General features: G+C 35.3%; 1 protein-coding gene across 4 annotated transcripts in view; it reads left to right on the top strand.

The window, feature by feature from the left end:
- Positions 1–13,068, top strand: part of MALRD1 (MAM and LDL receptor class A domain containing 1) — an 846,741-nt gene that overhangs the window by 64,992 nt on the left and 768,681 nt on the right. For all 4 annotated transcript variants that reach the window (XM_087420773.1, XM_087420775.1, XM_087420776.1 and 1 more), the window contains one exon: positions 501–609. The gene's annotated coding sequence lies outside the window, so the exon portion shown is untranslated. The remainder of the gene's footprint in view (positions 1–500; positions 610–13,068) is intronic.

Raw genomic sequence — 13,068 nt, 5'->3', positions numbered from 1 at the left:
ACATTTGCATAGGGAATTGGGGACATTGTAATTCAGTTCATTCTACTTCTGAATAATTGTAAGTAAAATATTCTTGAGAAAGTATGATTGTAATCACTTTAGAGAGGGCTAATTTTCAAGTCTGCCCTTGATGCAAAGGTTGGTATCTTATGACTGTGTATGGTTAGACCAGAAGGCTAATGGATCAAGATCATAGCCTGTTTCCATGTGGCCAAGTTAGGTTTGGAAATATGCTTGTAGCCTGCACCCTGCCCATGTTTTGAGGGTCTTACCAATGCTATAGGTTGAATTGTATCCCCCCAAAATTCATATGTTGAAGCCCCAACCCCCAATGTAATGGTGTTTGTAGATAAAGGCTTTGGGAGATAATTAGGTTTAGATGAGGTCATGAGGGTAGGGCCCTCATGATGGGATTAGTACCGTTTTAAGAAGAGACACCGGAGAACTTGCCCTCATGTGCTCACGTGCTCTCTCTCTCTCATCCTCCCCCTCTCTCCTAGCCACGTGAGGACACAGTGAGAAGGTGGCCATCTACAAGCCAGGAAGAGAGCTTTCAGCAGAAACTGATCATGCTGGCACCTTGATCTTGGACTTCTAGCCTCCGGAACTGTGAGAAAATAAATTTCTATTGTTTAAGCCCCCCAGTCTGTGGTATTTTGTTATGGCAGCCTGAGCTGGCTGCGGCACTACTTCATTGCCTGAAGGTTGTGTTCTATCTGCCATTGTCCGTAACTCATGTGAGGCTTTCTCTGAAGCATCCAAAGGCAGCTCAGTCTGCAGTCTGGAAAGTGCCAAGAAATTAGTCAATGCTCTCCTACCCTCAGCAGCTCTCCACCACTGGCTGATAATGTGTGCATCCTAGCCTCTGGAGGATAATGCGGAGGATGTGTTCTCAATCATTTCTCACCCACATTGCTAGCTGGCTTGGTGACACAGCGTTTTCTGGCTGCCTTCCCTTTGCTGTTGCATCCCTGCTCTCCAATAGGAATTTCCTGTGCCTCTCAAACTATTGGCACTTGAATACTTGCTCAGGGTCTGCCTCTATTGGAACATAAGATGTGCTGAACCCTTCTCTTGGTCCCTTTGTGAAGGGATGCAGCTGATTGCTGCGGGGGAATTTGCAGGAGTCTGGAAACGAGCACTGGGGCATCATCATTGTTGGAAAAAGATTTACGCACAAGCTCTAATCCTGGGGGGTTAAGTGTGTATTTTTTTCTTTTTTTTCTTCCTCAGAACACTCAGGCAACACATGCATGTTTTTATTGTGTTTATGTATTTACAGTGAATATTTTATTGTTTTCCTGCTGGGTCATATAACAGGCTCTCTTATATAATATAATTCACCCAAGCAGGGCCAGGCCTTATTCAGTCATCATGCTGTAAGGGGCCTCTTATTTGGTTTGTCTTCTCTGGGTGCTATGATCTTCACTGCAGCTGTTCATTGAGGATGCATATAGGGTACATACTGGCCCAGGCATACTAGTTGTTGAAATATTCAAATTCTTCTGAGCTGGTTGTGAAAAGGCTGCTTCCCTGATACTCCTAAAGATCCTTTCTTCCCCTCCCTTCTCCCTCCAAGCTATCTAGACCCCCTTCTGAATATTCTCACCATCCCAATGTGACAACTGAAAGGTTGTAATGCCTATATGCCATTTGTAATTTCAGCACTGCATATAGGACATGGTTAAGAAAAAAATATAGAGGTGCTCTTTACTGTAGGAATTTTAAAGGCAACCTTATAATTAGTTTGAGTGACTGAGTCTACTCAATGAAATAAGCTCTATTTATTTTTACTGATTAACTAGCTTATTTATCAATCAGTTAAAACATGAATATATATATAAATATGTATATATACACATTCATATATACACATGTATCTATATTATGCACACGTATAAGTATATATACATATACGTATGCTCATATATAACAAATACTTTTTTATCCAGCTTTATTGATATATAATTGACATATAACATTGAGTAAGTTTAAGGTATACAACGTATTGATTTGATACACTTATATGAAATATGATTACCACCATAGCGTTACCTAACATCTCCATCATGTCATATAATTACCATTTCTTTTTGTGGTGAGAACATTTAAGATCTACTTTCTTAGCAACTTTCAAGTATATAGTACAATATTGTTAACTATTATCACCATGCTGCACATTAGATCACCAGAATGTATTCATCTTCTGGCTGGAAGTTTGTACTCTTTGACCAATATCTCCCCATTTCCCCCACCCCCAGTGCCTGATAACACCATTGTACTCTGTTTCTATGAGTTAGACTCTTTTAGATTCCAAATATATGTGATATCATACAGTATTTGTCTTTCTCTAACTTATTTCATGTAGCATAATGCCCTCAAGTTCCTTCCATTTTGTCACAAATGGCAAGATTTCCTTCTTACCCATGGCTGAATGATATTCCATTGTGTATATATACCACATCTTCTTTATCCATTCATCTGTTTCCAGACACTTAGATTGTTTCCATATCTTGGCTACTGTGAATAATGCTGCAATAATGATGAGTGCAGATATCTCTTCAATATCCTGTTTTCATTTCCTTTGGATATATGCTCATAAATGGGATTGCTGGATTGTATGGTAGTTCTATTTTTAATTTTTTGTGGAACCTCCATACTGTTTTCCATAGTGGCTGTACCAATTTGCATTTCCATCAAGAGTGTACAAGGGTTCCCTTTTCTCCACATCCTTGCCAACATTTGTTATCTCTTGTCTTCTTGAGGACAGCCATTCTAACAGGTATGAGGTGATATTTCTATTGTGGTTTTGATTTGCATTTCCCTGATGGTTAGTGATGTTGAGCACCTTTTCATGCGCCTGTTGGCCATTTGTGTGTGTTCTTTGGAAAAATGTCTGTTTAGTTCCTCTGTCCATTTTTAACTTGGATCGTTTGTTTTTTGTTATAGAGTTATATGAGTTCCTTATATATTTTTGATATTAACCTCTTATCAGATATATGTTTTGCAAATATTTTGTCTCAGTCTGTAGGTTCCAATTTCATTTTGTTAATTGGTTCTTTTGCTGTGCAGAAGCTCTTTAGTTTGATGCAGTCCTATTTACTTATTTTTGCCTTTATTGCTTGTGTTTTTAGTGTCATATCCAAAAAATCATTGCCAAGACCAATGCCAAAGAGCTTTTTTCCTGTGTTTTCTTCTAGGAGTTTATAGTTTCAGGTCTTATGTTTAAGTATTTAATTCATTTCAAGCTCATTTTTGTTGTTTTGAGTACCATAACTTTGTAGTATTGTTAGAAATAAGGAAGTGTGATGCCTCCATCTTTATTCTTCTTTCTCAGGATTGCTTTGGTTATGCAGGGTGTTTTGTGGTTCCATAAAAATTTCAGGATTGCTTTTTATATTTATGTGAAAAATGCCATTGGAATTTTGCTAAGGATTGTATCGAATCTCTAGATGGCTTTGGGTACTATGGACATTTTAATGAATTCATAGCCAGTGGGTGATGCAGTATTGCCTCTGCTCTGGTTCCACTTCTGCAGTCCTGCTCCTGTGCTATCATCCTCTGACCCGTTTCTTCATACAGTCTTGTCCCTTATTTTTGTAAACTCTTAATGCATGTGCAGGAAAGTTCAGCTTTAACTTAACATATCTGGGCACCTATAGCAAGATAGTGGGGTGGCCCCACCAGAGAACACAGTGCTCATCTAACAAAGGAGTCTCTGCAGGTTGCTACGAGTCAGCCAAACACGTCTCCTTTGTTCTGATGACTTGTGAATATATGAGCAAAGATAGTTCATAAGAAGATTCTTTCTCCTTCACTCAAGTCCCTGAGAAGTACCTGCAGCCTGACATCCTAGGAATGGATTTTCCATCCACTATGGATTTCTGTCTGCATCTCTGCTGTGCCAGTGGGATGAGTTTGTAGGATTTGGAGAAGAAAAGAGCAGCTTCTGGAGTTGACAATAACCTGGAAAAAGTCTTGTTTGGCACACAGAACTTACGACATCTCTTTTATTTTAATAGAGCATATTTCTCTTGATGTAGTGACCTCTCTGTTTTCACTGTTTAATTGCATCAAGTCTACTGTGTGTATATTGTACTTTTGAATGCATCATTTTATTTAATTTCCCCAACATCAATGTGAATTAGGATGTTGGACATTCTGCATTTCTCATTTAGAGATGGGGAAATTGAGGTTCAATATTTGCAGGCTGTATTTCTCCTCACCCATATAAATGGCCAAATTAATAATGGCAACAACAACAGCAGCTTAAATGCAGTGTAAGAGCATTGCTTTCTTGAGTCTCCTGGCATAAATGTAGACTCCTCTAACTGTAGCCAAATATAGGCAATTTGTATGGAAAAGGATGCTCATAGATTAAGGTTTTAGAAATGATGGGCTGTTTGTAAAATGTGATTTTAAAGATGCTGTTGGTAATTCAGCATCTGTTTCCATTCTAATTGCATATGTCTGACTGTCTTAATTTCTCTTTATTTTTACGTCTTCATCTTCACATTACTTTTTTTTCTAGCTGTTGTTTTTGCTCGTTACTTTTGCACTTGTCTTAGGCAAGATCATATACCTACAGCTGTTTATTATTTGGATTACTAGAAAGGCATTTGGTAACCACAGTTCTCTTCCCCACTTGCTCTTTGTTTCTCTGAGGTACACAGAAGACATTCGGAATTCATGGGGAAGATCATAGGGATGATTTTTGAAGGTAGTAACTGTGCCGTATTCAATTTAAGTCCCTTGGAGTATCTAACATGGTGTCATATGGGTATAGGGTACATGCTTGTTGAATGAATGCTTGAAGTAGAAAAGAACAAGGCCACTAATAAGAGTTTACATTCTTCAAGTAAAAGGAGGAGAAAAAGCATGGAGGGCCAATCATAAAATAATAGAGAAAGCTTCATAAAAATCTATTCTTTATCATTATTGTGTTGTGCATAAAATATTAAGTTTTCAAAAGAAACTTAGGTTGATATGACAAAATATGTCAGCTTACACTCTATATAGAAAAGTAAATACAATTTTTACATACTTAGTCTATTCATTGATACATTAAAAAATGAACTGTCTGCTATGTGCCAGCCATTATGATGGGTGCTATGGATACGATGGTGAGTAGAAATAGATATGGCTTCTGTTTTCATAATTTATGGACTATTGGGATATAAAAAGACTAATAACAGTGTGCTATTTAGGATTCTTTTGACTGTAAGCGAAAGAAATGAAAATCAATGGTGGAGATAAAAGTGGTAGATGTGGGTAGGAGTTTTTGGCACATGTAACTAAAAAGTGGAGGTTATTTTTGAGGCATTATTGGACCAGGGAACTGTCACTCTCCTTTTTCCAGCTTCACTTTCTTCTTGGTCACTTATTATTAGATCTCTCCACATCTTAGCCAAGATGACTCCTTGTACTCCAGGTTTACGTGGTCCTTAGCACCTCTGATCTCAGAAGGAGATAAATGCTCCTTTTTTGTTGTTCCAGCTAAGGTGGCTTCTTATTTGGCTGACAATTACTATGGCTTGGAAGAACTTGTTATTCAGGTCTGTGGTTGGAGTAGGTGAAACTTCATCCTCATATAAATCACTTAAAATGCATTCTCCATTAAGAAAGAGTATTTGTATTTCAGAAGAAGAAAGGAGGGATGATAATCAGGCAAAAATATTTATAAATACTATAGTATATAGTATTTACCAAACTATACTATAAATACTAATACGTAAATACTAACATTATATTTACTATAAATACTAGCGATAAATATAGAAATTATTCATTTGAAAGAATGGAATACAGCTCTTTAAAATGAAGTCAAAGTGGTAAAATTAGCTAACAATAAAATGTCAATAAATATTGCTAATACATATATAGCACTTATTATATGGACACAACAATCATCTTTCTAAGTGAAAAAATTTGCAGCATTCCTTTAAAAATAATCAAAAAGCCAGATATGCCCTTGTCATTATTTATATTCAATGATTTACTGGAGGTTGTAGCTATGCAGTAACTCAAGAAAAATAAAGCCATAAAGATTAGAAAGGAGGAAATGCAACTATTGTTGGATTTCCTTGTTATAATTGTTTGCCTAAAAAAATTTAAAATAATCTACTCACAAATTATTAGATCTAAAAGAAAAGTTAGCAAGATGACTGGATATAAAGTCAATATAAACAAATCAATTGTAGGCTTATTCACCAGTCAAAAGTTTTTCTTAAGCATGATTTATAATAGAAACAAAAACTATAAAATACATACAAATGAACCTAGCAAAATATTAGCAAGATATATGTGTAAAACTTTATTAAAGGCCTCGAAGAAGACTCAGCAAATGGAGTTATGCCAAATTCATGGATGAGGAGACTTAACATCATTAATAATTCAGTTTTCCCCAATCTGTTTATAAAGTCCACCCAGGGCCAGTAAATATTCCAGCAGAGTTATTCATGGAGCTTGGTAAACAAATTTTCTCATTTATATGGGAGAACAAAGGGTCAAGAAAAGTCAAAACACTCCAAAAACAGAGTGAAGTACTTGCCTGACCATATAGCAAGACTCTTATGGAGCTATAGTAATTAAGACAGCGTGGTGTTAGCACAGAGATGGAGAAATTGAATAATGAAAAAAAATAGAATGACTAGAAACAGACCGTGCATATTTGGAAGTTGATATTTGGCAGAGGTGACGAAACAGATCCATAGTGAAGGAGATACTATTACATAAATGAAATTGGAAACATTGGTTCACCATATGAAAACATAAAATAAAATTGGATCCTCACATTGCATTATTCTATAAATTCAGTCCCTAATGGATTAAAAGCATAAATATCAAAAGAAAAGTTTTAAAACTTTTAGAAGAAAATATAAGGAAATGCCCTGCTGGCTTTAGGATTCAAAAGGATTTCTTAAGACACAAAAAAGCCAACCAGCAGAGAAATTATGGGTACATTCGTTACATTAAAATTAAAAACCTCTATTTACCAAAAACACCTTGAAGAACCTGAAAAGAGAGGCTACAATCTAGGAAAAGATATTTATATTATGAATACCTGACACAGTACTAGTAACCAGGTTATTTAAGTAACTGCTACAAATAGGAAGAAAACTACAAACAACACAACATAAAAATGGGTAAAATATATGAACAGATATTTCACAGGAGAAATTCATAGTGGCAATAATTGAGAATTGCCAGTGTTAGAGAGATGGATTAGCCGGATGCTATAAATTGCTGGTCGCTTATGCTTGTAGTAAAGCTACTTAAAATCATTGGCTATTCTATTTTAATCCCCTGCCCTATAATGCAATAATGCCAATCCTAGCTATATATTCAAGAGAAAATTTTACTAAGATGCACCAGGAGATATGCAAAGTAATGTTCCTGTCCTTAAGAGCAAAAAATTAGAAAAAACCTAAATATTCTTCAAATAGTGATAAATTGTGGTATATTCCCCCTATGGAATACTTCAAGTGTGAATAACAGAATAGATAATATTTGTTGTATAATTTTGAAAGAAAAAAATCAAGTCCCAGAAGACTGCGGACTGGATATACAGTGCAACATGCAGAAACACTAAACAATATGTTGTTTTGGCATATATAGAAGAAAACTATTAGCATAAATTGAGATTAGTTGTTATCACCAAGAAGGGTTTGAAGGGGGAGAAAGAGAGATGGTATAAGAGAGAAGCTCATGGGTAGATTTAAGTTATTGTTAATTTGCTAGTTCTTGATTTGAGTAGTAAATTAAATTGGTCATTATATATACATGAGCTAACATCCATTGCCAATCCTCCTCTTTTTGCTGAGGAAGATTGGCCCTGGGCTATCATCCCTGCCCATCTTCCTCTACTTTATATGGGACGCCACCACAGCATGGCTTGACAAGCAGTGCATTGGTCCATGCCCAGGATCTGAACCCATGAACCCTGGGCCGCCGAAATGGAGTGTGCGAACTTAACCATTGTGCCACCGGGCCAGCCTCTGGTCATTACATTTTTTAAATTGACTAAATAAAGTGAGGTTATGCATAGGTTGATTATGACCAATAACCAAGGACTGATTAATTCAATAGTGTTGGATTTTGGTCGCACAACTGGAAAGTTGATAAAGTCATTCACAGAGAAACCCAAAAGAAGACCAGATTGAAAGATAAAAAGACCTGTACTGGATTTTAATATTGTTTAGTTCCTTCTCATTAAAGAAATTTTTGTGGTATCATTTAACCAGAGTGACTAAGATCGTAATTTTAACAGTATTCTTTTTCCTTCTGTTCCTTTTTGGTTCATATTGTCTTATCTCTTTTCCTCTGTACTGTAATGGACACTGTTTGATTCAGGACTCTTATTACTAACTTTCTTCATATGTATTTTATTTATGAGATGATCTCTGTGTATAGAAGGGTCCCAGATTGAGCTTATACTTTGTCTACAAACTACATTCAGACATGTCTGAGAACTAATACGGAATGTGTGTTATTACCCTACTTGCCTGAGGGACTGAGATGCTTCCTCCAGGAGAACTGTTCCTAAAGGAAGAGCCAGTCAGACAGAGAAGCTTGACCCAGTTACAAATTAGAGCAATTATTACAGGGTGGGGTGATTCCAAATATAACATGGTGTCTGCCAATTGAACTTCTCTCCACAGATTTGAATGGCTGTTTTATGAAATGGGGACTCTGAAAATTCTTTTATAAAAGAGGAACTCTGTGTTAAGGAAACAGGATGCTCTGAGCTGGTGCATACCTATTTTCCTGGTACAAGTACATAGAAATGGTGGATAAAATAAAGCAAATTTTAAATATTACCAAACTCAAGAGAAAAGAAGAAAGGTGGGAGACATTTCCAGATTTAAAAGACAAAAATGAAGTGAATAGTTGTAAATTATAGTTGATGTTAAAACAATCCATAAAGTATTAGGCATGGATATAGGCCTTTGAGGAGAGAGGCTCTAATTTTAACCAGAATATGGGAACAGAGCTTATGGCCTTAGTCTTACACTAAGTGGAGAGTTGCAACCAATTTGCATAAAGTCAAGATATTGGAAGAGCTTCCCAGTCTATGAAGTGGAATAGAAAAGCTAAGGAACATGGAGAAGCAGTGATATCTCAAACTCTTGGTGAAAAAATTACAAAACTTCCCTAAGAACAGTCAAACAATGAAACCTGGAAGTAAGGTTTGATTTTACACAATATGTTTGTTGTGGAAAACCCATGGTAAGCTATAAACACAAACATTAATCCAGAGGTGGGGAAATATCTGAATCTTCAGAAAAAGAAGGAGAAAACAGTCTACATATGGACATATCCATGAACTAAGTCACACTGGTCTTCCACAATAAGGAACCTGCATAAAGGGTAATCTCACAATTAAATTACAAACACACACACACACAAAATTACAAACTCACAAGGACAGGAACCATCAGAAGGTACAGTCAATGGATACAATAATGGGAGAATTGACACTCTCAAAATTAGAAATAAAAATCTGAGTGTACAATATAAGTTTGAAATTCTTCAAGGAACGAAAAAAATTGAAACTATAATGAACAGAACACTATGAAGAAAGAATAGACAATATTGTTATAAGTACCAACCAGAACTTCTAGAAAGGAAAAATATATTTATTGAAATCAACAACCTGATAGAATCTGAAATTAACAACCTAATGGTTATAGAGAATATTAGACAATGCTGTAGAGGGAATTAGTAAACTAGAAGATGTAGCTGAGGGACTCAGAATAGACTCCAGAAAGATAAAGAAATGGAAAATATGAAAGATTAAAATATATGAATGTTATGAATAGATCACCAAATATAATCAATTAGACGTCTGCAGGGAGAAAATAGGGAATAGGAGAGAGGCAGTATTCAAAGAGATAATGGATGGAAATTTTCTTGAATGAAAGAAAGACGAGAATCTAAACTGGACACTCACTGATTCTTAAATAAGATAAATAAAACAGATCCTACCTCAATACACTACAATGAAACTGTACTAGGTACAGGAGAAAAAGCAACTCAAGAGAAAAGACAATTATTTAAAAAGAATGACAATTATACTGATACTAGTCTTTTATCTCTCGAGTCTCCCAACAGGAACAATGTCTTTGTAAGTTGGAAACTTATAAACTCAAAACTCAGCTAACATATCATTTAAGAGTGTAGTAAAAAATAATAAACTAAGCATAACCTGAGAATTTTTCTTTTTAATTTAAGGCAATTGCCAAAAGTACTACTAAAGACTATACTTCAATACGCAGGACCTTGACCCCAGAAATAAGAAGTGGGATTCAAGAAGCAATCATGTGTAAAGAGCTCTAGTCAGTATGAGTAATTCCATCTAACCATTGACAAACAGCAATAAGAATTACTCCAACAACAATAATAAATATAGGGATAACTAAATTTGAGATTAAATATTTTAAAAATAAATAAATGGGACAAATACAAATAAATATCAAAATATGATTGTTTACTAACTTAAATTGTATGTAATCTGGTCAGGAAGTTAAAGGGACCAGAAACCAGTGGGAAAATGAGATTTAACACAGTATGGTTGAAAGCAATAAAATCATTTACACCAATGAAACAGAGAAAATGCCATCAAAAGTTATCAAGAAAATGAGAGAAGTGACAGGTAAATAGTTTAGGAGTGAAAAAGGGCTCATACATTCAGACACTGTAGGGATTTCAAAAATCATAAGAAAACACTATGACTAGCTTTTTCTCACAAGTTTGAAAACAGATGAAATATACAATTTTCTAGAAAAATATGGATTACAAAAACTTATTGAGAAGAAAGAGAAAACCATGAATAAACCAGCATCTTTTTTTTGTGTAAAATTTAAATTGATACCTAGAAATCTACTCCTAAATAATATGCTTATATAAACTTAGATAAAGTGCTTCAAATAAAGTTAAAAAAACTTACCAACACAGTTAAAGGGCTGTTATCTTGAAAAAAATTATGACTAGCTAACTTATGAATTAATAAAAGCTAGCAGTTATGTAATATTTTCATACACCTGACACTCTTCTAATTGCTTTACATATATTGTCATTATAATCCTCAAAAATCCTAAATAAAATATTAGCAAACATAATTCAATGTATTATATGCAATATATTGGAAAAATACATGCTGATCAAATAGAATTATCCCAGAGACTCAAGAATGATTTAATTTTAACATTAGAGAATCTGTCAATATAGTTTTATACACTAGTATATGAAGGGAGAAAAATCATGTAATCTTAATAGATACAAATAAATAGCTGATAAAAATTATTTTTCCGCTCCCTCTGCAGTTTGGTGTGGCCAAGTTCTGGGTAATAGGTTATAATCCTCTGGCACCCTTTCCAGGAGACAGCAGGTCCGTGCCCTTCTCCTTCTTTTCTTTGTTCCTCCATCCTGCTGCTTGGACTGTGGACGTTGTCGTCTTGGACTATGAGATTGAGGCCACTTATGAACATCAACAAGATAAAAGAGTCTGGCTCTCTGGTTCAGTCACTCAGGAGTAGTATCTGTCTAGTAATTTTCGATCACATAAATAATTACTCCATTGCCTGTGGGGCAATTTGTGATTTTTACGTTGTGTAGGCTGAAGGGAAAAATCAGAGGGATTAACACCTAAGAAATGCATTTACTGAGCCATGGTCTTACTCCCTCCTGAAGCCATCTATTCTGGGAGATGGACATTTCCTGCCTTTAAGAACTCTAGAATAAGTTACATCAGTGGTGTGCTGACAAATGCTTAGCAACTGAGTATCCAAGGACAAAAACCCTCCTGATCTGTAGCATTTCTGATTTTCTGAGTTGTAAATTCTTCTGCCATGGCCAATTTCAAGCTACCATTGTGAACTTATTGAAGGTGGGTTTGGGAAGAGATGCATACCTTTGAGCTCTTGGACCCAGTGCCAGTACACCACTACCTGCTTTTGATGATAGAGGGACAGACGTGAGTGAGGGTTGAAAGACAAGTGGGATGAACTCTTTTGATATTTTGTCCTTATGACACTATACCCTCAACTTTGATGTCCTCTATGTAATAGATAATATAGACCAGATACATTCTTATTTCAAATTTATTTGACTTTCTTAACTACAACTTTTGAAATCTAAAATAATAATTTTCATGGTAATTCCCAAGATTGAATTTTCAACAGCAAACAAAGAGAACAATTAGTTTCCCCAAATAGTGAAACATGTAAAAACAGAACATCCAAGTTTAATAACTGGTCGATTGCAACTTAGATAAGAACCACCTACAGACTGGTTACTTAAAATGAAAGTAACTATCAATGCTGCTTTTGATTCTTTCATCTTTTACAACACTAACTCAACCCTTATCCCCATCTTGGTCTCCCCTGCGGTTATAGTTAGTGCTGTGGATTATTAGGCCAAGGTTCAGACACAAGGAACACAGATAAAGCAACATAAATTTGAACTTTGATATGCTGTTGCTTCTCAGTGATAGAAATTTAATTTTACTAAGTGGCAAGTGAAATGACACCAGGCAAAAAACAAATAGCATGTGTCCGTGGGAGGGAGAAAGAATAAAAGAAAGCTATTAAAAAACAGTCAGGAGCTATGAAGAAAATTCAAGAAAGTCTGTTAACACCATTTCAGCCAAAAGATCTTTCTTCACATCTCTTAAAGCTATTATTTCAACATACAATCTAGACTGTACACAAGGTAACTATTTTAATCTTTTACAAATAAATAGTTTGGTAAATAGGAAGGGTAGAATATTTAAAATTCTAGGTTATTTTTTACTGAAAATTAAGATATTAAATATTTTCTCACTTTTTTCCCTGTATCCTGAATTAGCACAGGCAGTTGGAAAAGAGTTACAGCGGGGGTTAAAATGGATTTTGAGACTCAATTTTTAAAAACCCAAGGTTTTAATAGTTTGGTGGCTCTTCTTATTCCTAAAATATACAGTTAAGAGAAAAATATTATCTTTATTATGGAGAGGATTGAAATACTTCGAAGTTGGTACTTGACCCCATGCTTCTAGTTTCCATCATCTGTTGATTCTGTCTTCAATCT

This window comes from Ceratotherium simum, chromosome 32 (genome assembly GCF_057802395.1).
Source record: "Ceratotherium simum simum isolate JZ-2026a chromosome 32, ASM5780239v1, whole genome shotgun sequence".
In the NCBI taxonomy this organism is placed as follows: Eukaryota; Metazoa; Chordata; class Mammalia; order Perissodactyla; family Rhinocerotidae; genus Ceratotherium; species Ceratotherium simum.
The sequence above is the reverse complement of the archived record's forward strand: the minus strand, read 5'-3'. Positions and strand labels throughout refer to the sequence as shown.